At 38.9% G+C, this 26,833-nt stretch overlaps 1 protein-coding gene and 1 long non-coding RNA gene across 14 annotated transcripts in view; one reads left to right on the top strand and one right to left on the bottom strand.

Moving 5' to 3' along the window:
* Grik1 (glutamate receptor, ionotropic, kainate 1) overlaps window positions 1–26,833 on the top strand; it is a 394,963-nt gene that overhangs the window by 61,197 nt on the left and 306,933 nt on the right. The gene's annotated exons all lie outside the window — the stretch shown is intronic.
* Gm41486 (predicted gene, 41486) lies at window positions 3,467–4,142 on the bottom strand. Its single transcript, NR_168722.1, has 2 exons — window positions 3,975–4,142; window positions 3,467–3,576 (listed from the first exon to the last, which is right to left on the bottom strand). It is a non-coding gene; the product is annotated as a predicted gene, 41486 (long non-coding RNA).

Genomic DNA, 26,833 nt, shown 5'->3' with positions numbered 1-26,833 from the left:
CTCCAATATTTTGAGAATTAATAAGAAAATACTTTGAAACATTTTCTCATTAATCCTCCAAAAACTCCTCTACAATAGATTTGTAGAAATGATTATTTAAGAATTAAAATCCCTTTACAAAGAAAGCTGTTTCTGCACTATCCCTTGGGTACCTTCAGTGAAATTCTAAAGTTATAAAATATAAAGGAGATATAAAATATTTTACTACTGCAGGATCCAGAGGGGTGAGGAAACACAGCTTTTACTTCAAATGCATAAATAAATATTGATTTTTGTCAAGACATGTGAAGATATAGATTTCTAAAGGTAAACTTTTGTAGTATTTAGCAAATTTTGATTCTACATATACAAGCTTTAATGTACACTTTGTGTTAACACCACTTTTTGGAAGGCTTGATTTATTTTGGGTAGTGTAACAGGTAGAGAGGATTCTGGGTTCAGGGGTTGCTGCAGGAAGCATTGTTGTTCAGCCTTGTGTGTCATACACGTGGCAAAAGGAACCAATGTTTCCGAATGCTGCAGATTCATTTAAAAAGTAAAACCTACTTCCATGAGTGTCTAACACTGACTCTAAATGAACTCTGGAGAAGATGCTGGCAGAAACTGTAGCATGGTCCAATAGCCCTGGGGTGGTGTCAGTGCAATCCCAGAAGATCACACTCTCGGGGAAACAGAAAGATATGAATATAAATGTGGGAAGAATTCAGAAAATGCAGCAGACAATGTACACATACACTGCATTTATTTTATTTTATTTTATTTTTTTAGAGAAAGGAAAGGAGACTAAATTGATGAAAACTGTGCACTGGTAGGGGGTAGATTCAGATACAGGCAAAGCCTCTGTAGAATCAAGATAATTGCAGCTTTCAGAATATGGGACAATGAGACGTGAATGTATTGCTATAATTCTTAGAAAATAATATATTCTCTGTGAACACAAAGGGAAAGGAGAGTGAGATTATTATCTTTTGGTGATTTGCTCAGTGAACGCTAGGTCTCTTTCTCATACACAAACACGTAAAAATACTCTCAGTATTCTAAGTTTGAAGAAGACACAATCAGACTGTGAGGTAATTATTACTGAAGAAATGTTTGTGCTTAAAAAAACTAAGTCCAAATGTCTCCCTAAGTCCACCAATTTAGTAGTTAAGAGCAGCTAAGAAATATATGTTCCTTTGTAACTGTATTTTAAAAAGAAAGAAAAAAGGAAGAAAGGAAGGAAGGAAGGAAGGAAGGAAGGAAGGAAGGAAAGAAAGATGACACTTAGAATTACCTGATCGTCACGGATAAGTCTCGTCCATTTCCTAGAATCATGGCAGCTTAGATTAGAGTGTCTGGCCTCCAGGGCCCTGTATTCTCCAGGGGAGTGAGAGACCAAGCAGATATCCTAGCCTCTCCAACTGAAACTGCAAACTATCCCCATGATGGAGGGCATTGCAAGCTTTGCTTCAACACTTGAACAGGTCTATTTGCGACAACCTGATTCAGAAACCAGACTACAAGCTTTGCAGTTGGCCAAGTCACACATCCCAGGAGCCATGCACTCCAGAGGTTGAATTTTCTACAATTTTTATCCGATGTACCTGATAATTTCTTCCCTAGAAGACAATCTAAATCTGTGAAGAACTTGTAATTGAGTTACCATGTGCTTTAGACAATTGATTTCAAAAAAAAAAAAAAAAAAAAAAACAAACCCCGCACACATGAAGACACACTTCTAGTTAGTTACTCCGGAGACTGAGTAGGGAAGATTTTAGTTTCAATGCCAGCCTTGGCAGCCTATTGAGACCTTTTTTCCAAATAAAAATAAAATAGGTCTGGGGATAAAGCTCAGATGTAGAGTACTTCTGTAGCAAAATCAAGAACTATGTGTATTGCCCAGACCCAGGGGAGAAGGGGAGGGGGAACAAGGAGACTGAGGGGGGGGTAGAGGAAAAGAGGGAGAGAGAGAAGAGAGAGAGGGTGGAGGATGGAGAATAGAGAGTGGACAGGTAGGCAAAAAGAGAGAAAATAAGGTAGGGTCTTGGGAAGAAGCAGATGAAATGCCCATTTCCAAAAGATGGTTTAAAGGAAAACACTGGGGTGTTAAACCTGAGAAGATGCACTAAGAACAAAGGCATCCAGGTCCTATCACCAGGAGTGTTAATACAACTGCACTGTGCAAACAGTACGAAGGAGAATTTCAAACCATGCCCACTTTAAAGGAAAAATGAGCAGAGGATCTTGTCATGGGATTCAACCCCTTTGACAAGTGTAGACTGTTGCTTATTGATCCCACCACATCGCAGATGGATTTAGGAGAATCATGGCTTCTCCTTAGAAACTGGATGGAAATGAAGGCATGGAGAACTAGAGAGTTCTCTTGAGGCCCTTTCAAACGCACTGACCTGGATGTAATCTGGTCCTAAGCTGCCCAGGGCAGGAAGCTGCAAAAGGAGATCAGATCAAGTGATGCTGAGGGAAAACCAAATGTGGTCATGGAGGTGAGTCTCTTTTGAAAGTGGGAAGAGGATGTTGGTAAAAATAAAGGCTGCTTAAAACAGACTTTTCTCTTAAAGACCTGAACTGCATGACATGTGAACTCTGACAGGAAAAGAGCAAAATCAATAGTGCATCTATTCTTAGTAACAGCAAAGTCGATCTGAAATGCTGATTTGGCAGTCTTTTTAAATGTCCATTGTGAATTAATGCATCCGCTATGGTTTATGATGCATGCAAGGAGATGAATCATGGGTGATCCATTGGCACATTCTGTACTTGGCAGCTCTACTGAATCTCTGTCTCTGTCTCTCTCTGTCTCTGTCTCTGTCTCTTAGCTAGCATCTACGTGCAGACTCTCTGGTCTCTTAGACACAAGTCTAATATTAGCATTAGAAAACAAGAAACATCAGGCCAACCCACTATAGGTTAATTCAGCAGTTTATTCTGAAGGCATTGTGAGTAGGACCCATGGCCAAAGCAATGTCATATGCTAATAAATGGAATTATGAATATGCTAATTCACATAGTATAGCCATACAGTATAATTCATGTGTCAAAACTTCATACTTCATAAAACAAGCCTATGCAATTTAAATTTGCCTTAAAAACTGGCTTCTGATCATGGCTGCTTGCTCTCATTTGTCCCTACATGCAGATCTGTGTACATATGAAGAGCTTTATAATTCAAGCTTTTAAGTCAGGGTTTTTATGCTTCCCAGCAGTGTATAGCATTCTTTCTTCAGGCCAGCATCCTATATTGGCACCTGTATATCTATTTTCTAAGCTTCCTTAAAAGCCTCTTCACGACAGAGGCCAGTATCTTTTCCATCCATGATTCATTCACACAGTGCAAATTTGAGTTCAGTTCCATCATCTGAAACTTGAGTGAAGATATTACCTGGCTCACTGAGATTTCTATAAAGATGAAGGAAGTTAATAAAGATGTTTCCAGTTGCTGTGATAAAATACCATGACCACATCAACATATAGAAGAGAGGGTTTATTAGGGCTTCCAGTTCCAGAGGATGTGTGTCCATGATAATTAAGCAAAAGGCATGATAGCAGGAGAAGAAAGCTGAAGGCTCATATCTTGAACTGCAAGAACAAAGCAAAGAGAGTAATCTGGGAGTGGCTTGAGTAGCTAATCATTCAAAGTCCACCCCCCACCCCCGTGACATACATCTTGTTACAAGGTTATACATCCTAAACACATCATACACCACCGCCAACTGGGAACCAAGTGCTCAATTGCTGGTAACTATGACGCGGGGCGGGGCGGGGCGGGGCGGGGCGGGGCGGGGCGGGGCGGGGCGGGGCGGGGCAGAGCAGGTGGGGGGCTTTTCAAACCACCACAGCAGATGAATGGAGCTCAGCGGGGTGTCTCCCTATTTTGCATGCTTATAAATTGTTGTCTCTGATGCTGGTACTGCAAGTTGTTCACCTACTGCAACTAGGATCTTATTAGCTAAAGAAACCAAGTAATTACAACTCACCTTCTGCCCTCAGGGAGCTTTCGTCTGGGGATCTGTGGTTACAGAAGAAAAAAAAAAGCATAAGTAGGGTTCACAGTGTGGTCATTTCTGTCCAGGGAAAACAAATGAGAGACGATAGGATGTTAACCATACTGCTGAGCCTTTACCAGGAACTCAGGGCAGAACTCTGTGGGCACAGGGAAGAGAATTTGCCAAGTACCTGCATCTGTGACGTGACAAAGTATACTTAAAGAACTGTGTGCTAGTTCTGAAGACAGAAACCTGTCCGATGAGGAGTAGGAGGTGTGCTGGGATACCAGATGGCCCGGATACCAAAAAGCATTACATGCCTCACAGGCATTTAAAGGTGATGTCATTGAAAGTTAGGCCAATGCATAATTTAGAGAGTAGATAAACTGAATTATATTACAAGTATAATTTTGGCTATGTTGAAGAGATTGAGAGAAAACAAGACTGGGCTGAGAGAAAGGTCAAGTGAATTATGAAGAGATTCTGCACTGGCAAAAGTCTGTGCTAAGTAGAGTGATGCAGAGAGTGTTAAAGGTTGTGCTCCCAGTTCTAGTTTGCCACTGGAGGTTAGTACAGGGTCCACCCATCATCAGGAGGAAAATCTTTCTGCAGCAAGCATAAGCCTGTAACTGCCGAAAGTGCTGAGAACTGGTGATGTTAGAGTGCTTGGTCCTAAATGGGACATCTGTATCACTCCCTAAAAGGCTCAGGAAATACCACAGAGGAGGAAGTAGCAAAACTATGAGTCAGAGGATGGGGAGATACACAGCCAAAAGATGTCATAAGAACATGGCGGGGCTGCTGCTCTCATGAACCCATTGCAGCGGTGCTTATATGCACACTACCTGTACCACTGGGCAAATCGAAAAATTGCCATAGATGGAGAAGTAGCTCATATGGGACTGTCTGGGAGGAAATCTGGGCAGTTAAGAGTTGTTGGGAGAGGAGCAATCTTCTCTCCTTTTCTTTTTTTTTTTCTTTCCTTTCCTTTTCTTTTCTCTCTTCTCTTCTTCCTTCCTTCCTTCCTTCCTTCCTTTCTTCCTTCCTTCCTTTCTTTCTCTTTCTTTCTTTCTTTCTTTCTTTCTTTCTTTCTTTCTTTCTTATTCAGTCATGAAGATATTGATAAGTTGCCCTTGCTCCAGCCAGTAACCTCCCACCCATGCTAATGCAAGCATTTTAATTGAATTCTGTAGGCCACACACTAATAGAAGACATGGAAATAGGAAAGGGGCCTGTTGAAAAGAAGGATTGCAGAGGGAGAGGAAGGAGGAGTAGGCATGAAAACTACTTAAATTCATTATATAAATGGATGAAACTTTCTAATAGAAAAATTCTAAGAAGAAGCAACATATTTGATTGATTGCACAGCAATTTACTGTTTTAAAAATGTAAATAATGAAATTGTATTTTAGCATAAAATTGTTACATTAACATATATTCTATTTAGTGTAAAAGAAGTGTGCTATCACTCACTTTCTAAGTTGACTATGATTCTAAAAGTAATTATTGTACTGGAAAGAAAAACATGACAGCAGTATAATTTTACAATTAATATTACAGATTGAAAACCTTTTTCTTGCCCTTGAGTCTAATTAAATTTCTTGGTATTTCTTTTGGAAATTTTGTATAAAATATGATGATACATCCAAGAGAAAAATTATAATATGTATTTCCAGCAAAAAAAAATGATGCATACATATCAAACATTACCTCCGAGAGTCCTAAGATTATGAAGAAATTGAACACATTTAGTAGCCCGTGATTGTTCCTTTGTATAGAATCATAAGGTAAGACACAGTGTGCTCAGAAACATTTTGGTTTCATATAAACAATGAATAACTTTTAGGTATGTAGGGGCTGATGAAAATTCATGTGGATTTTGGTGTTCTATATTACAAAAATAAATTGCAAAATATGGCAACTTGAATTTTATAGAATTTTCAAGAGTTTAGTTTATACCGTTTAGAATTGTACCATAAAATGCACTAAGAACACAGAAGTAACATGAAAAAAATATACTGTTTGGGGGATGAAGAAGATGGGTAAGCTGTGAAGAATATGTACTGCTCCTTTAGACGACCTGAATTCAGTTCCCAGCACCCATGTGATGGCTCCCAAGCTCTGTAAGTCCAGTTCCAAGGGATCAGCTCTGACTCACCTGCTGGTGTCTGTAGGTATTGCACGCATGTGGCACGTGTGTGTGTGTGTGTATGTGTGTGTGTGTGTGTGTGTGTGTGTGTGTGTGTGTGTGTGTGTGTGTGTAGGACACTATAAAGCAGCTCAAGACACGGAGTGATTTACTAGCTCTGAAGCAGTTTTATGCCTAACTATTAAAGATCTCACTACATTTTTCTCTGTTAAGTATAGGTCATTTTATGACCAAAAACAGGTGTCTGTGTATTAATGGGGTCCTGTGTAATTAATTAGATTTGATGTGTTACATGGACAGCAGCTTATTCTCCTGAGTCCATGTGAAGAGATTTGGATGGCTTTCCAAATCATTGTCAGATGCAAATCCTTCTCAGAGAATCTCTTTCTATGGAATAAAAAATATCCATCACTAAGGACTTTCCCATCTATTCCAAGCTCTCCCCACTGTCACCACCACTAGCTATGCCTTCCCACTATATCATTACAGAGCATCCCAGATCCTCCACACCGACTGTCAGTGCTAAGTACACACTTCTCAAAAGATCAATGAATACAGAAGGGAGAAGGGATCAGGTATATTAGGTGGAATTCCTCCTTAGGCTAGGCCTGGTACACATTTAGGTCCCACCTGTAAAATGTAATGGTTTCCCAGGATTACCTCTGCAAATACCAGAATAGAAATATATGCACCATAAAAAAAAACAAATATTAAGTAAATATAAAGTAGGGAAACTTCAAACAGATTGGCAGACAGAAAATACCCCGGGAAACAAGAAAATTGGGATAAAATATTGCAACACCATTTAGAGCTTCCAGACTCTGCCACCAAGTACACCTCATCTTTTCTTTTCTTTTCTTTTTTTTTCGAGATGGTATCTGTGATCTTACTGCACACACCCATGATGACTATTACAAACCTGGATACCTTTCATAAAATACATTACTTAGTCCACTGGATTTTCAAGTTAATTTCTATTAGAAGGAACCCAAGCAAGCTACTCAACTACTGCTCTTTTTAACTTCTCTCTGAGCAGAAATCTGTGAGGAGCTACAGACAGTGCTGCCTGGGTGAGCCTCAGATGGGTTTATACACACCACTCTCCCTTTCTTAGAAGTAGAATTATTTCTCCTCCATCATTGACTCTCCAGATTTACCTGACATCCTTGTGATTGACTGGGGTTGGCTTTCGACCATTTTTTAAGTACTTTAGGTACACACATAAAGTTCCAAGAGGTTAAAAAGTCATCTCATGTCCAGAGACAAAAAAGGTTAAAGGTCAAAGCTAAAGTTACATTTTTTACTCTCAGATTCCTTGTCTGTAACTGATGACATCATAAAATAATAAATGCAAATGTACTGACTGTCTACTGAGCCCCAGCTACTGCTTGAGGCTCATGAATGGAAAGAATGAGACATCTGGGGAGCCAGACTGATTCAGGACTTGAAAGGACATGTAGATATACAAATACTTTTCCCTCTCCTTTATACATGTCTTGACGTTTGTGATAAGAAATGTCAGAACTGATTTTGAGTACTGAGCTTGTTTTACTTTCAAAATGCCACGGAGCTTACATTCATTGCTTTTAACGACACACCACCATCTCTGATGCCTTCATCCCTTTCTGTGTGTTCTGTGCCTTGCTCAATATTTTACTTCCACTGCCAGAAATGCACACCACCTCCATGGCTCTTTCAAAAATATGACTTCTGTTGTTAATCATAAGAATTAATCTTTAGTATGAACATGAAAAACAGGAGCTAACAGGTGAAAGTAGAAGATAGGACATTTATCTCCCTCTAATTTCTATTCTTAAGTTTCAGAGGTAACAGCAGGAAATTGTTCCCTGTTTGTCCATTCAACTAAAATCAATTAAAATAAAAAAATATGTTGTCCTAGAACTTATGATAAATGTGATGTATGCAACCTTATTAGCGCATATCAATCTACTTTATGAATCTAAGTAACTCACTTTGTACCACTGCATTCAAGTACTATGATTCTTAGACTTTGTCTAGCCAACTGTTTATCATCAAACAGTAAAGCTATTTCTTGTGTCATAGACAATGATGAAACTTAGATTTATAGTTTGAAAATGGAGAGATTCTCACGTTACAAATCTGTACACAGTGAGCTCATTAGGTCATGGGTATGTGTACATTTAATTTTGATAATTGCTGACACAATTTGTTTTAAAACTACATCATATCCTTCAGTATCAAGTCATATATTTCTTCTCCCATTATGGATACTGTACTAGTTATTTTTATATTGCTGTGATAAAGCACTATGAAAAAGGCAACTCATGAAAGAAACCATTTAGTGCCAGAGGATTAGAATTTATTATGGCTAAACAAAAGCTGGGCAACAGGAGACTGGAGCAGCAGCTAAGAGCTCACATCTTGATCCACAACATGAGACAGAGAGCACTCTGAGAACCCCATAAGTTTTCTAAAACCTCAGACACACCCAATGACATACTTCCTCCAACACTGAAGATGTCTTATTATCCATGCAGCCACCTGTTGTTGATGATGGGTCTGGCATGGAGATGACACATTCCTATCAGAACCTAGATGAAAAGTGTTCATATTTTCTTTTCAGTAACAAACCATATTTCATAAGGCTTTGAGTACTCTTAGGCAACCTAGGATACCAAATACATATAGATTCATAAAATTTGTTCTTATTTGGAAGAAAAGGATACAAAATACACAACGAATACTGAGTAATATGTATAACTGGTTTCAGTTTGTATATTTTTAGTCTGAAAATGAATATGCTTTTTGGGTGTTGTTTTAAAACATAAATGTTTAAAGCATCATTTTGCTCATCTAAAGCACACAGGGAGCTGGGGAAATATCCTTTGCTCAAATTCATTCACATAAAAGTAAAAATTCCACAGATATGAATATGGAAGATAACTAAAGATAGACTTTGCTTCCTGACTACTGTACATTAGACATGATCAACGTGGCACCAGAGACATTTAACTCTATACAACTCCTTGCTGTGAGGAACTTCATTTATATCATAGGAAATTGAATCCCTGGCCTTTACCTAATGGACTCCAGTAGCACCCTCAATGCAACAGAGCAATATTTTCTTTTATCAATCTGTAAGGTGCTTTGTGTAATGAAAATCTCCAAAGAGTTCTAGCCCAGTCTAGGTTCACAAAGCCACAGACGGTTCCATGATTCCATCTGCTCAGAGCTAAGAGTTAGCACTGATCAATAGATGCTATGGAAATTCTATACCAAAGATAAAGAGAAGAAAAAAACAAGAAAAAAGCATAATATAAAAACAACATATAAAGCAGGTAAATAATATCTCCAGACAGATAAGATTAGAGAAAGTATCCATGAGCTAATAACAGGCTTTTATTAAAATGTAAGAGAATAAGATAAACCTCCCGGTTATTAAATTATGGTGCTTGAAATAAGACAATAGAGAGGCTAAAAGAGAAAACTGAGAATTTCTCAGAAAGTCCAAAAAAAAAGTGAATGATGGAAAATTGAGTAAAATAGGTAAATTTAGGGGTCTGATGTAAGAGGCCAAATTTTCATAGTATTTTAATTTACATTATGTTATTTGCATTCCATTTATATTGTTCCCGTCAGTCCCCCCTCACACAGTTCCTTATCCCATTCCTCTTCCCCTTGTCTCCAAGAGGGTGCCCCCCCCCCCCACCACCAGACCTCCCTCATCCCTGAGGCCTCAAGTGTTAAAGAGGATAAAAATTGATCTCCTTTTGTCATCTAATTGCTCTGGCTAGAACTTTGAGTTCTATGCTAAATAGATGGGGAGAGAGTGGGCAACATTGTCACAGATTCTAGTGAAATTTCTTCTAGTTTCTCTTCATTTAATTTGATATTGGCTAATGTTATGCTATATGTTGCTATTTTGTTGAATGCTTTTTCAGCATTACTGAGATGATCATGGAGTTTTTTTTTTTCCATGAGTTTGTTTATATAGTGTATTACATTGATGGATTTTTTTATATATTGAACCATCCCTGCATCCCTGGGATGAAGCCTACTTTATAATGGTGAATAATGGTTCTGATGTGTTCTTGGATTCAGTTTATGAGAATTTTATTGAGTATATTTGCATTGATACTCATCAATGAGATTGGTCCAAAGTTCTCTTTCTTTGTTGTTTAAGTTTCAGAGTGACTGTGTCTTCATAGAATGATTTGGGTAGTGTTCCTTCTACTTCTATTTTGTGGAATAGTTTGAAGAGTATTGGTATTAGGTCTTCTTTGAAGGTCTGATAGAACTCTGCGCTAAAACCATCTGGTCCTGGGCTTTTGTTGGTTGTGAGTCTTTTAATGACTGCTTCTATTTCCTTAGGGTTTAATTGAACTATTTAGATGATTTATCTGATCCTTATTTAACTTTGGTACCTGGTATCTGTCTAGAAAATCATCCATTTTGTCTAGATGTTCCAGTTTTGTTCAGTATAGGCTTTTATAGTAGGATCTGATGATTTTTTTAATTTCTTCCATTTCTGTTGCTATGTATCCCTTTTCATTTCTGATTTTGTTAATTTGGATACTGTCTCTGTGCCCTCTAGTTAGTTTACCTAAGGTTTTATCTATCTTGTTTATTTTCCCAAAGAACCAGCTCTTGGTTTTGTTGATGCTTTGTATTCTCTTTATTTTGGGTTTATTTCAACCTTGAGTTTGACTATCTTCTGCCATCTACTCCTCTTTGGTGTGTTTGCTTCTTTTTGTTCTAGGGCTTTCAGGTGTGTTGTTAAGTTGCTTGTGTGGGATATCTTCAATTTATTTATGAAAGCACCTAGTGCTATGAATTTTCCTCTTAACACTGCTTCCCGTTTGTCCCGTAAGTTTGGGTATGATGTGTCTTCATTTTCATTGAATTCTATATTATTTCAATTCTTCCTTTATTTCTTCCATGAACAAGTTATCACTGAGCAGAGAGTTGTTTAGCTTCCATGGGTGTGTGTGCTTTCTGTTCTTTTTGTTGTTATTGAAGTCTAGCCTTAGTCCTTGGTGATCTGATAGAATGCATGGGATTTTTCAAATCTTCTTGTATCTGTTTGAGGCTTGTTTTATGTCCAAATGTATGGTCAAATTTGGAAATCTTTCATGAGGTGCTAAGAAGAAAGTATATTCTTTTGTTTGGGGGTGAAATGTTCTGTAGATATCTGCTAAACCCATTTGGTTCCTAACTTCTGTTCATTTCACAGTGTCTCTGTTCAGTTTCTATTTCTATGATCTGACCATTGGTGAAAATGGGGTGTTGAAGTCTCCCACTATTATTGTGTGAGGTTCAATGTGTTCTTTGAGTTCTAGTAATGTTTCTTTTACAGATGTGGGTGCCCTTGCATTTGGGGCATAGATATTCAGAATTGAGAGTTCATCTTGGTGGATTTTCCTTTGATAAGTGCCCTTCCCCATCTTTTTTGATAACTTTTAGTTGAATGTCAAATTTTTTTGGATATTAGAATGGCTATTCCATCTTGTTTCGTCAGACCATTTTCTTGGAAATTGTTTCCAGCCTTTTTAATCTGAGGTAGTGTCTGTCTTTGTCACTGAGGTGGGTTTTCTGCATGCGGCAAAATGCTGGGGTTTGCCTACACATCCAGTCTGTTAGCCTGTGTCTTTTTATTGGGGAATTGAGTCCATTGATGTTGAGAGATGTTAAAGACAGATGAGTGTTAATTCTGGTTATTTTTGTTGCTGGAGGTGCTATTATGTTTGTCTGATTCTTTTCTTTTGGGTTTGTTGTGAACTGTTTAGTTTTTTGTGATTTATTGGGTGTAGTTGCCCTCTGTGTTGGAGATTTTGTTCCAGTATCCTCTGTAGGGCTGGATTAGTATAAAGATATTAAGTTTGATTTTGTCATGGAATATCTGCTTTCTCCATCTATAATGCTTGAGGATTTTGCTAGATATAGTATCCTGGGCTGGCATTTGTGTTCTCTTAGGGTCTAGATGACATCTGTCATCTGGGTTAGATCCTCTGTTGAGAAGTCTGATATAGTTCTGTTAGGTTTGCATTTATATGTTACTTGGTCTTTTTCCCTTACAGCTTTTAATATTCTTTCTTTGTTCTGTGCATTTAGCATTTTTGTTATAATGTGACAAGAGGGTTTTCTTTTCTAGGCCAATTTATTTTGTTGTTCTGTAAGCTTCTTGTATATTTGTAGCCAACTCTTTATTTAGGTTAGGAAAGTCATCTATGATTTTGTTGTAGATGTTTTCTGACACTTTGAGCTGGGGTTCTTCTACTCTGATTATTCTTAGGTTTGATTTTTCATTGTGTCCCGAATTTCCTGGATATTTTAGGTTAGGAGCTTTTTTATACTTTGTATTTTTCTTTGACTGATATGTCAATATTTTCTAGTACCTTCTATGCCTGACATACTCTCTTCTGTCTCTTATATTCTGTTGGTGATGCTTGCATATGTAGCTCCTGATCTCTTTACTAAGTTGTCCAGCTCCAGGGTTGCCTCCCTTTGTGCTTTCTTTGTTGTTTCTATTTTTAGTTCTTGGACCATTTTGTTCAGCTCCCTCACCTGCTTGTTTATATTTCCCTGTATTTCTTTAAGGGATCTATTGATTTCTTCTTTAAGGACTTCTACCTGTTTGCCTGTGTTTCCTATATTTCTTTAAGGGGGGTTCTTTATATCCTTCTTAAAAGTCTCTATCATCTTCATGAAATGAGATATTGGATCATTATCTTGGTTTTCATGCATGTTAGGGTATCCTGGTCTTCCTGGGGTGGGTGAACTGGGTTCTGATGGTGCCAAATTGCATTGGATTCTGTTGCTTATGATCTTATACTTGTCTCTGGCCATCTAGTTTTCGCTAGTGCTAGCTGGCCTGGTGTCTCTTGGGTGGAACCAGCTTCTTTGGAGACAGGTAGAGCTCTGAGTTAGAGCTGGTCTACTTGGAGGCAGGCAGTGTTGTCTCTGGTTAGTGTGGGCCTACTGTGTCTCTGGCAAAAGCAGGCCTCCTGTATCCCTGGTTACTTCAGACCTCCTGGGAGGCTCACTGGCTGTAGAATTTAGGTGTGTATTGACCAGCCTGCTCATCTCAAATCCTAGCCTTAAATTATTGATATAACGTGACTTTAGCAGACTTAATTTCTATTAATTCTAGTTATCAATTTGAAATGAAAACAAAATAAAGCCACATCACTGGTATGCATGATGTTAGCCTGGGGGTATCACCCAGCAAAAGACCTCTTGCCCATTAGGTACCATGTAGACTGTGTGGTGTATTCAGATGCATGCTTTTAGAGACAGTCCCACAATGTAGCTCAAATTTATTGTGTAGCCTAGGCTAGTCCTAAACACACAGCAATACTCCTGCCACAGTATCTCCAAAGCATCACCACATTTGGCCATGATATGGCTTTTCGACCTCTACCACGCACTTTGTCAATTGGAATTCAGAGAAATCATACTCAGCAATCAGCATTTATATAAAAGCTTCCTAATTCTAGAACCCATCAAAATTACATACAGAACTTGTTATACAAACATATAATAAAGTCTCTGAAATGATGTATAAAACAACATTCAAATAATTTTATGATTCAGTACCCATAGAATATAGTATTATTGCATGCTTTCTTATATACACATACCCACATAAGCATAAATATACTTTCACTGTCAATAGTGAAGGCATTCAACTCAAGAAAGGCAGAATTTTATAGATCTTAATATAGATATAAAGTATCGATATAAATATAAACCATAAAAATATGGTTGCCCATCATTGGAACACTGCCAGTAGACCAAAGGTTAAGGTATATGTTGTCTTAAAGTCCCACACACTGTGAGTTCTTAACGTTGTGCAGGGTTTGGAACAACACATCAGTATTCCATTGCCAAGTCTGGGTAGTTGCACCATAAGTAAGAACACTTTACCTAGAGGGCATTTGGCTGACCCTCCTTCACAAACCAAGGTCTCATTCGGAAGATATTACTGGGAAAGGCTGCTTTTGCCTTCTGGCCTGCAGTGCTCTTCTGTTTTGTTTTGTTTTTACAGTAAAAGGAAGAACACAAGCTGCTCTTGCACAGAACAGAAGCTTCACTGTCTAGCTGATGTCTTAGTGGGTGAGGAGTTGTGGAGAAGGATGATCACGACAGCCTCCCAGTGTTAAAAACTGACATCTCAGGAAAGGAGAAGCAAGTGGCTCCACATTTTCACCTTCAAACTAGACGGGTCAGATGAGCTAATAAATTCAGTTCTACTGTACAAAGTTGAAAATAGCTGTAGTAATGCGTCAACAACTACTGTAATCTTATAATCACTCTAGAATATCTAATATTAAAATGGAATTTTTATAAAAATGATAATATAGTTTAACACAAAGGTTGGGTAAAGGAAATCTCAAGGTTATATATTCATATAAAAATAAAATTATGAGGTTGATATTAATCGGGTATTTATTTTAGACAAAGACAATATAAAGTTTGCATACCAAAGAACAATGTGATTCTGGCATTTTTTTTTTTTTTTGGTTGCTGTTTTAAAATAGAATCTCCACATACTGTTCAGAAATTGAAATCAATAATTTTACAGCAGGAGTAGGTGTGATTTATTCTAAATAATACAATATGAGTTCAGTATCTGGGGAAATTAGTCTAGCTACACCACCTGTGGATAATTCTGTGAATGCACAATCAAGATGAAACAGAAAAAAACATTTCACAAAATATAGTCTTCATTTGCAACCAAACCAGGCAGATTAGGGAAAATATGGATAATCTTTGATTTTTATTTTTTATTTTTTTCCCCATCTCTCAACTGGGGGCCATGCCTATCTACTGGAGGTAGCCTCCACAGGTGGTATCTCCCCTCCACAGATTGTATCTCTTCTTTGTTGGGTATTTTGACTAAAGTCATCACTGTTGGGTCCTGGGAGCCTCTTGCTTCCCTAGCATCTGGGACTTTCTACTAGCTACCCCCGGTTCTCCAACCCCCACTGCTACATATTTCTATTAAATTTCTATTCATGTACTTCTCTCCTGTCCCTTCCAATACTTGATCCTGCCCCTCGTTTTTCCTTCTCTTTCCTCTATCCCTCCCAGGTCCCTCTCTCCCTCTACTTCCTGTGATTGTTTTGTTCCCTGTTCTATGTAGGATTGAAGCATCTACACTTTGGTCTTCCTTCTTCTTAAGCTCCATGTGGTTTGTGAGTTGTATCATGGGTATTCTGAGCTTTTGGACTAATATCCACTTATCAGTGAGTACATACTATGTGCGTTGTGTTCCTCTTCTTCTTCTTCTTCTTCTTCTTCTTCTTCTTCTTCTTCTTCTTCTTCTTCTTCTTCTTCTTTTAAGAGTATTTCTTTTTTCTTTCTTCTTTTCCCACATTTTTTAATTAGATATTTTCTTCATTTACATTTCAAATGCTATCCCAACAGTCCCATTATACCTTTCCCAGGCCCTGCTCCCCTACCCACTCACTCCCACTTCTTGGCCCTGGCGTTCCCCTGAACCGGGGCATATAAAGTTTGCTAGACCAAGGGGGCCTGAGTCACCTCACTCAGAATGATATTTTTTTAGTCCCATCCATTTGCCTGCGAATTTCATGGCGTAGTTGTTTTTAATAGCTGAGTAGTACTCCATTGTGTCAATGTACCTCATTTCCTGTATTCATTCCTCTGTTGAGGGACATCTAATTTTTTTCCAGCTTCTGGCTATTATAAATAAGGCTGCTACAAACATAGTGGAGCATGTGTCTTTGTTATATGTTGGAGCATCTTTTGGGTGTATGCCTAGTAGTGGTATAGCTGGGTCTTCAATAATCTTAATCTGATGGAAAGAAACACAGACAGCTTTACTTAATCATGGGAATAACACAGATAGCTTGACTTAAGCATGGAAATCTTAATGCTTTTTCCCTAAGTTTGAGAGCAAGAAAAAGATGTTCTCTGGCATCACGGCTGTTCCACAAGTGGTAGGAAAATCTTAACACAACAAATCATGAATAAATAATACCAAAACAAAATAAACAAAAGTAATCAAGCTCAGAAAGGTGAAAATAGAACCACTTCTGTTTGCTGAAATGAGTAGTCTACCCACAGAATCCCAAGAACTATGCCACGAAAGCGATTTGCCCATGTGATTTAAAGTCTTCTGCTCTTCGTCTTGTAAGAATAAGATAGCAATGTAAGAAGTGTTATATTTTTAAATTCCTTTTTAAAAACTGTTAGTGTTTACAACCTGTGATAATGTTAAGTTTTAGTAAGGTTTTTTTTTTTGTATTTGTGTTATAAACGTCCAAAATTTATCTTCCCTACTTATAAAAACTCAGTCTAGATTCTAACTGGGCTTGAATATACTCAAGATCTACATGATGCTTCTAGCAACCATATTGAATAACACCAGGCATAAATTTCCTTGGGACACTTTTATCTGGACTTTATAGTATATAAATATATGAGATGTGTTAATTACTTTCTTCCCTATGAAATATCACTCATGTCTCAACTACAAACTTTGCATGGAAATGATCAAATTATGAGAGAATTTGTCAAGAAATACTAGCATTGCAAAGCCATAAATGGTACCCACCCTCTGAGAATCCTAAATAACACCTTTGACCCATTTGTATATCTAACTTGCCTCTTATGGTTTGAGTCGCTTTGGAGAGGACCTCTGGTGAAGGCCTCACAGATCAAGGATGAGAGCAGACCTGGTAGAGAAGCAGATGTGTGCTCTTTGAGCAGAATCCTCGTCTCTTTCGCTCCATTTCCTGCAGGTGGGGGTGTTAGTCCCGTTTTACTTAGCCTGGGGCCAAAATATCAGCAAGAGAGATCTAACTGTGCAGTTGCTTCCTCTGTTTGTTGGCAGTGACAGCAGCTGCCTGCAACTCTGCCCAAAGCTCTAAAGCTGCAGCTGGGACATTTTCTGCTGTCAAAGGACTTAAACAGCCTCATCTTTTCTTCAGATTCCCGGTGGGGTCTTGTAGATGCCAAAGCATCTCATTCAGATGCATTATTTTCTTAACATCCTGGTCCACAAGAATGGTAGTAGTCTTGCTTTCTTACTCTTTACGAACAGCATGTCTCCATGAGACATCTTATGAGTTCTCTTATTTTTTAAATTATTGATGTGTGCCTTGCTCTTCCTCTATGAATGACCGGTCATATGTAATTACTAATGCTTGCTGCTTATTAACAAACCGCCGTGTACCCTAACGAGTGCTAAAACTGTGGTAAGTGTTCACTGGTTTAAGTCGCCCAGCAGCCTAGCAGGTTAGGTATTCTTATTGCAAAGCTACTCTGAAGTCAACATGCCTGACTGAGCTCTGCTAGCTGGAATAAGCAGCCGCAGAATTAAAAGTCTGATCTGTCTCATGAAAGATTGCACTGCGTGCTGGAAAAGCACCCCATATATTGGAGGAATGATTCATAGATTGCAGGAGAATCGGCAGAAAAACTGGGGCTCCCGCTTCATAGAGTTAAACTCACTTTCTCTAGCCCCAAGAGCAGGAGCGCCCCCTACGTTCAAGAGCTTTCATAACATCGTCTTCTCTAACTCTCCTTTCTTGGATGCTGGAAGGGGACTGAGAACTGCATTTGCCCAGCTAATGATCCTCGAATCATCTTAGAATTTATTTTGTATTTATTTTGTATCACCCCACTGAAAACCTTGGGAATTAACAGAGCTGGGCCTAAGGATCTTTTGATCCTATAGGAAAACATGCCAAGAAGTCCTGTGTTTGAACCTTAGCGATATCTGTTTTGATATTGCCAACCTACAGAGCAAGTAAGTTTTCCTCAAATAGAATGAGATTTTTGCACCAACAAAAAGCTAGACTGTCGACCTGTGAGCCCAGCCGTCTGTATGATCTTCTGTGTTTTGTTGTCTGTGAACTCCTTGCTTCTTTCTTGTAGCATGAGAGCCCCAGAAATTATCCCTCCAAGGTCCTTCAAATAAGCAGAAAAGCCATGATCTAGACTCCCTGGATACTCTAGAATGCTGCACACCAGGTACCATGGGGATTATCCTAGCAGTGAGAGGAACGAACGTGCTTTCTGGAAGTCACTGCCTACAGGAACAATACTAACAGTAGCTAGCTGATGTACAGTCAAAAGGTTCTGGTGGCACATGGGAAGCCCGGCGTGGAACGTGATAATACAGAGCTGTGGTAGAGAGAAAATAAGACTAGATATATCCAAATGACATAATTTGAGGTAATATCACCTTGTACTGAGAGGAAAGGGAAGAAGGACTTAGGAAAACCTGTGACCTCATTGTCACCCTTATTTCCTCTGAAAATGGAAAGAAATGTATATATTATCGTCACATATCACTAGAGGCCAAGGGACATTAAGTGGTTTCAGATTGGAATTTCTACTGGCTAGTTTTCCCTAGCTGTACCAAAATGCCTAAGATATAAATTTATAAAAAGAAAAGGTGTCCTTTGGCTTACAGTTTTTAAGGTTCTCGTCTACAAATTGATTTAGACTCTTCGGCTATGTGGCTAGGCAAAACATCATGATATAAATGCATGGTGGAAAAATAGCCTCTCAGATTATGATCCCTAGGGCTAAGAAGTGGAGAGCTACTTTCCCACAAGTCCCTTTGGAGAACAGCTTAACGTTTACCATGACCCAAAGACTCTCCAATAAGACTCACCACTTAAAGTGGTTTTCAACCTCCCTAATGCTGTGACCCTTTAATACAGTTCCTCAGGCTGAGGTGATCCCCACCATAAAATTATTTATATTGATACTTCATGACTGTAATTTTGTTCTTTTTATGAATCTCAATGTAAATATTTTCAAAGACAAAGTTTGGCCAAAGGGGTCATGACCCCCTGATTGAGCGGTTACTGTCTTTAAGGGTCTACTTCCTCTCAGTTGCATCTTCCTTAGGTCCAGAGCTCTTATACAGAGGCCTTTGGAGAATATTTAGAGCTGGTATCAGAGCTGGAGGCTATTCACAGCAAGTTCAGGCTGGGTAAAGTCTTGACCCAATAATGCAAATTTTAATTTACAAGTGGTCATGTTAGATCTGGAGGAGGTAAGTTGTAATACATTTTTGCCACGTAATTATTTAGTCCTTTGTTTATAAGTGAATATTGTTTAAAGATGTATATCTGTTACTTGATTTAGGTTCTTACTGTAAAATTTACTCTTTTGAAGTGATCAAATATAGTTTATTGTTGGTGTGAAAACACCTCTGAAAATAGTCAACATCTACCAGAAAGTGTCATTAATGTCTACTTGGGTTTAAGTTGTTCCTGTTTTTTTAATTCATTGCTGTTTCCTGTACAGATTTGATAACAAATCCTTATACAAATATCAAGTTTGTCAATTTTATTCATTGTAGAAAAACATTTCTTGGGGATCTGCATACAAATGCAGCAGAGAGTTTTGAATTGTTGCCAGGTCGTGATGGATCCCTGGGCTCAACAGTGTGATCTAATGACATGGAGAAGGGATTTGCAGTAAATTTGGTGCCTGCTGTGGGAGTCTCAGCTCTACCATTTACCCGTTTGCTCACATCTGACACCCTCTTTCATGCCATCATCTTTACTTGCCAGGATCTATAAGACTGCATCCTAATTGACTTTTCTACTTCAATACTATCTTTGCCCATCATCGATACAGTACTTGTATCACATTTCTGAAGAAGCAACAAGATTGCATGCATACAATCCCTAGGGTTAATTTAAACCTTTCCAGGGATTTCTGGTTTTGTCTTAGATGATAGAATCTAATGTCTTGTTAATGGGAAGTATGTCATCTGACCCCATCTAGCTGTATGTTACTTCATCTCAGACCTCTGGATTGCCAGTCTTTCAATAATGCCTGGTGTTCAGGAGAGGGTGTGTTTATGCAGCAGGTGTATGAATTACTGTAGAACCAATGTATAAATTATCTTATTTTAATCAGCAAACACAAATCACTGTGATCAGTTCTGATTTGGTGTATGGTTGGGAAGTTATTTTGCAAGCGTTCGTCCTGTGTCTATAACACATAGAGATGGTACATGCTTTGAAAGGACTATGAAATTATGATGTAATCATATCAAGTAATGGCACATCTTCATTTTTATTTTCCTGGATTTTTCAAAATTACCATTCTCAAGTACCTTTTCCATTTTCCTGACCTCTCTGAACCTGTATATGAATCCCTATCACCTGACGTGCTTAGGCTTCTTTGATGGTTGTTCTTTCCCACAAACTCTGGTTCAGAGCAAGTGAGCATGGTGCCATCTGTCTTCTCTATCTTGCTCTTCATCGCCTCTGAAAGACCCTTCCATTCCCTGATAGCAACTATCAGTGGTTGATGCTGAATTTGTGTAGACATATCTAGCACCCTGTCTTCCAAGAAATCCAGATGATACCAGAGCTAACAGGGAAAAGTGGACACAAGCTTCAATCTTTAAGCAAGAAACTATGCCCAACTGGCATCTGCTTGCAGAGGTAAAATTAGTTTTCACCAATGAAGTCTCACTGAGTATACAAACCACACTTTGACGTAAGCCTTATGCCCAGCAGTAGATGGCCAACACAAAGTTAACCCAATTATAGTTTTGTAGACGTTTTGTGTCATATTGCTTTATTGTGGCATTTTGTTGTTGTTGTTCTTTTACTGTTTTTTGTTTGTTTGTTTGTATATTATGTTTTTCCTTGTATATTGTGGATTTTCTGTTTTATAGGTTTTGGCGTGTGTGTGTGTGTGTGTGTGTGTGTGTGTATTCCTTGTGGTCTCCCTCCCCTCTTTTGGATTTTTGTTTGTTGCAACACACTTGCACTATTGCAAGAAACATCTTTGACCCTCTCCCATAGAAGAGCATTAATCTCCAGGAGATATCCTGCCACCTGAAGAGAAATCCCGAGTTGCCACAGACAGCATTGTAATGGCAGAGTTAAGGAAGCAGGCTACCCCCTTTCAGTGAAAGATAGCTTTCTGTAATTAAAGGAATTATCTAAGGATGAAAGTTAACCCCATGGAAGTTGAGGAACCCTGTGCGCCTGTATACATAAATGTTAAAGCTTTCCTAACATAGGCATGGAAGAGGGGCAAGTATCAGGGTACAAATTCCAGTCATTTTATTTCTAATTGGGGAAAATTTAAAGACAGTATAAAATACCTGGCCACTGGAGGATGAATACACTTGGCGAACTGAAGTTCTTTCAGGAGTCCACAACTCCCTTTTCACTATGAATAAATAAATAAGTAAATAAATAAATAAATAGGTTTAGCACTTTTAAAATGACACTAAGTAACATCTTTAAGTGAGAAGATATGCCGATCTTATGAAAATCTTGACAGTTTTTAGGATATTCGATCAGCATGAGTTATGTTACCAGTGGCTTTTTTATTAGACATCCTGCATAGTATATTGATAAATGTGGCATATTTATTTGACACACTTTATAAATTAAGGAGGCACTAAAGTAAATATATATCCCTTTAGCCATCTTGAATCTAATGTTGAAATATGGTAATTTGAAACAAGTGCTAAGATTTTAAGAAAAAAAATCAGTTGCCAAATTGACATTAAAAAATATTTTCTCCACACTTTGTAACTCCTTCCATGGGTATTTTCTTCTCCCTTCTAAGAAGGATCAAAGTATCCACACTTTGTTCTTCCTTCTTCTTGTGTTTTATGTGTTTTGTGAATTGTATCTTGGATATTCCGAGCTTCTGGGTTAATATCCACTTATCAGTGAGTGCAAATCATGTGTGTTCTTTTGTGATTGGGTTACCTCACTCAGGATGATACCCTCCAGATCCAACTATTTGCCTAAGAATTTCAAAAATTCATTGTTTTTAATAGCTAAGTAGTACTCCATTGTGTAAATGTACCACATTTTCTGTATCCATTCCTCTGTTAAGGGACATCTGGGTTCTTTCCCACTTCTGGCTATTATAAATAAGGCTGCTATGAACATAGTGGAGCATGTGTCCTTATTACATGTTGGAGCAGAGACTGAAGGAATGACCATCCAGAGATTGTCCCACCTGGGGATCTATCCCATATACAACAACCAAACCCAGACACTATTGCAGATGCCAACAAGAGCTTGCTGACAGGAGCCTGATATAGCTGTCTCCTGAGAGGCTCTGCCAGTGCCTGACAAATACAGAAGTGGATGCTCACAGCCATCTATTGGACTGAGCACAGGGTCCCCAGTGGAGAAGCTAGAGAAAGTACCCAAGGAGCTGAAGGGGTTTGCAGCCTCATAGGAGAAACAACAATATGAACTAACCAGTACCCCCAGAGCTCCCAGGGACTAAACCACCAACCAAAGAAAACATATAGTGGGACTCGTGGCTCTAGCTGCATATGTAACAGAGGATGGCCTAGTCTGTCATCAATGGGAGGAGAAGCCCTTGGTCCTGTGAAGGTTCTTTGCCCCAGTATAGGGGAATGCCAAGGCCAAGAAGCAGGAGTGGGTGGGTTGGTGAGTGGGGGGGGGGGTAGGATAGGGGGCTTTCAGAGGGGAAACCAGGAAAGGGAATATCATTTGAAATGTAAATAAAGAAAATATCTAATAAAAAAATAAAATATTTTCTTACATCGCTTGAAAGGACATCACGCTCCTTTGAGTAGAATGTTCCTCCACCAAGAAATGCTTTGGCGTGTGTGAAGCTTTCTAAACGACCTGCTAATATATGTGGCTGTTCCTGCCTCACTAGGACTCTCAGATGGCATTTACCTTGTGTCTACCATGTGTCTGTGTTGGAGGAACTATTACTTGCCCTCTTGAGTATGTTCCTATGTAGAACTAAGATCCAAGACAGAAGCTATTAGGAGACAAGCGGGTGTATCTAGGGATGACCGAATGAGGAACAGGTGAACGATGCCCATGGCTGTCAGTCTGAGTTAGAGAAAATGCCTACAGCTTCTACAGTAGAAAATCTCCGTGGTAAGTAAAGCAGAAGGGGGAAAAAAAAAAAAACAAAGCCAAAGGACAGAGTTAACTGAGTGATGGCGCTGTTCAATGTAAATGAAAAGGAGGGTGGCTGTTTAGGTGGCGCCATAATCTAAATAATTTTGGATGCTGATGTTGAATCATGGGTTAAGAGAAGAAAAAGAGTGACCTCAACAATTTTAAGGGCACTCTTTCCAAAGTAACAAACAGGTCAAATGAAAAGAGCTGATGTTCAGGACACCAGCCAAGCTTAGATGCTCACCATGGAAGCAGGCAGCTTGAAAAAAAAGATGTGAAATCATTACAAAAGAAGAAGAAGAAGAAGAAGAAGAAGAAGAAGAAGAAGAAGAAGAAGAAGAAGAAGAAGAAGAAGAAGAAGAAGAAGAAGAAGAAGCAAAAATGAATTTGAAAACTCATCCTCACAATAAAGAACTGGGGAAACAAAGGTCAAAGGTGACTTTAGTCAATGAGTCCCTTACGAGAACACTATACACCAGTACAGATATAGGCAAAGAGGTAATTAGCCATATTTGGGGAAAAAATCATCCCAACAGACATGGATATTTATTAGCATTGCAAGCAGGGCTCTGCTGCTCAGAAGGAAGGTCAAGGCTGAAGGTTGTTCTTGAGGAGAAATGTTCAAGTTGTTGGAAAGCCACGGTGTGAGCAAATAGATCTGAGCACGGGGACACCGCATATGGTTTTTGCAAAGCTCATTAAATTAGTTATTAGGTTTTGTTTTGTGGGAGACAGAACTGTGTTCCAGGGACATCATAACCACACAGCTGCTCAGAGGGAGAACTACAGCTCCATCGGAGACCCTGGGACTTTAGTGTTCCCTTTGACTATGTAGTTAGAGGAAGAACAAAGGCTGAGACTAAGCAGAAAGTCAGAGTCCACCAGGGCACCAGTGTACAGGCTGAGAATGCAGCTCCTGTTACTGGCTTCTTTGCTTTGCTTTCTGCTTCTTTTGTAACTGAACTGCATAGTACGGGTTGTGTTACTCTCACTTCTTACAAAATAATTCACAGTTGTCTTATTCACTGATCTTTTAAATTAGTCCTAAAGTAAGCAAAGTTTTTCATATAAACTGACAAGAGTAGTATTATTGGCATCCTGCGAATTAGCTTGTGTTGGTATTGTAATTGAACTTTGATTTTAAATGGTGCTGTATTAAGATATTAGACTTTAAGAGTTGTCTGTGGCTTTCATTCATTCTAGTTGTTAGTTTTTGTGTGATCTATTGTTACTCTGTTATACTGATGGCCTGAGGATGTAACACACAAGTATCCATGAAGCACAAAAAGGAATTCTGATTCTTCTTAATAAGGGGGATTAAACTGCCTGGGACATTGTTAAGTTCAAAGATCTATAGGTGTCCCGAAGATGAGGAACACAATGTAGGGTCTCAGCGATTGCTCTCGACACGAGCTCTTGGTGCCTTTGACACTTTAGCTATCCATGATTTCATTAGCTGTGGTTGTATGTGATGCCATTTGTCTTTTGACTTAGAGTGGCCAGGGGGTTAATGTCTATGAAGCTTAAAATGAAACAATTTAAACAAATAACATCTTTGTAGGGGAAAAAAATTAGGTCTTACAACTGTTTGAACCTGTTCTTGTTATGGGGTTTAAGAAAACATACTCTGTATCCACGTGGACAACGATTGAGCCTCATAACAAAGAGAAGATTATTTTTATGATAAAGGAGATGTTGTTTAAATGTCTGATATAGAGGGTTTGCACTCTCTACTGGAAACGTCAATGAAGTGAAGAAACATTGAGATAACATATTTCCAAATGTCAGTCACTCAAAGAGAACCCAAAACAACAGGTGCCATATTCAATAGGTACTATATTTTTTTATTTGCTAAAACGTCTGCACAATAATTTGCATATCATTTGGGATCTGTTCTCATGCCCAAGATCTCAAGTCACCTGAGTATGTAGTGATAGTATCTGTAATGTCAAGAGACCGTGGCTTTTTGCTCCAGCAGTTCTCCCTTGGAGGCACCAGAGGGCGCCAGAGGGCACGAAGAACAGAGAGAGAAGTGCTGCCCCTCTGCACTTCACACCTCCGGAGAGCTTCCACCATTGCTTAAAATGTGCAGAGAAGCCTGGTGCAGCTTTCTAATCACAGGGTTTTAGGAACCCTTGCTGCTCTGCATTCTTAATTGACTCTCTCTATCTAGTGACTAAGAGGCTGAACTCAAGAAGGTCAGTAGGAGAAGAGAGCAAAAACCTCACAGGTGATATTTTCATTGATAATGACGGACATTGTCCAAAACTTTAAAACCCCACTTTAATGGCTGCTCCTCCTTCCTGCCATCAGCCCATGCCTCTCTTCTCCAAAGTGGCCCATAGAACTGTGTTTAATGCTCTAAGGAAAGAGTGGCCCATGACACAAAGTGTCTTAACATCGCGAAGGAGGCAACACAATAATTACTCTAAAGCAGACTTAGCATTTACGAGCTCTCCCCCATTCTGATGGATGCTTCGCTGCTTTTATCTCATCATCAACCTTGAAAGCTATTAGGAAGGAGATTGCCATTTGCCATCTGTGATGTCCTGGCACTAACTTAATATTGCTCTGAAAGTTTAATTTGCATCAATTTAATCCCGCAAACATTTATTACTCCCATGAATGTTTGGTATGGTGCTATGGGTTAGGGGATGCCAAGATGAACAATACAAAGTATTTTACTTCAGAGGACTAAAAGTCCCCATAAAATGGTAAAACAATGTATTAGAAAGAGTAATGCATGCTAGAGCAGAATAAGAGAAGGTAACAACAAAATGCTTCATTGTGTATTTATGCGTTTATCTATGAATAATGCATCACTTGTTATATACCAGAGACTATCATGATTTGAATACACACCAGCTATCTAAATAAATTTGGGATCTTTTCTTACCTTCATAAAGGTGATTAGATCCAGTTATGGTAAAGATCTTTGGCATGGGCATAAATTCTGAAAATCTACACAAATTAGGTAAAGTGGATTCCATGAGAAGTGACATTTAGAAAGGAACACATATAATGAGGATAAGAGAAAAAATATCCCAGGTATACCAGACTGCTACTGTGAAGCCCCAGGAAGAGGAAACAGCCTGGCATATTTCAAGGAACCTAAAAAAGACCAGAAAGCTGGAGTATATGTGATACACAAAGGCCAGATATTTTGGAGTCATAGTTGGTTCACATAGGGATGAATGAAAGAGGAAGCCATCTGGCCACAGAAAGCCAAAAGGTTACATAAGAGAAGGCTTGCATACATGAAGGATGTGCGGGGGCCTCAGAATAAAGCATGCTGATAGAACATCTGGGTTCCCAGATTAAAACAGAAGCATAAGCACAAAAGTGCCTTTTTGTGTGACCTTGACTTTCACAGGTGTCATTCAGGTGTGAGTGGAGGACAGTAACCTTCACAGGTGTCCAGGTGTGAGTGAAGGACAGTGACCTTCACAGGTGTCGTCCAGGTGTGAGTGGAGGACAGTGACCTTCACAGGTGTCCAGCTGTGAGTGGAGGACAGTGACCTTCACAGGAGTCATCCAGGTGTGAGCGGGGAACTGCACTGTAGCAACTACTTCCTGTGTCATCAGGCTTCCAGTACAGGTTGAAATGGACTGCAAAATATGGAGCGATTAGTGGTTTCTGAGGTGCGAAATGGGAGTTCCGGACATTTTCACAGGTAGACAGTGTAGTTCCAGATCTAGAAGTCCACACTGATAGTCGAATTTCTTGCTCATTGGTACAGCAGAAGGAGAAATTTCCATCCTTAGAAATAGATACTGACACCCAGGTCTCAGGG

Source organism: Mus musculus, chromosome 16 (genome assembly GCF_000001635.26).
Source record: "Mus musculus strain C57BL/6J chromosome 16, GRCm38.p6 C57BL/6J".
Classification (NCBI taxonomy): Eukaryota; Metazoa; Chordata; class Mammalia; order Rodentia; family Muridae; genus Mus; species Mus musculus.
Note: the sequence above shows the minus strand (reverse complement) of the source record. Positions and strands in the feature narration are given on the sequence as shown.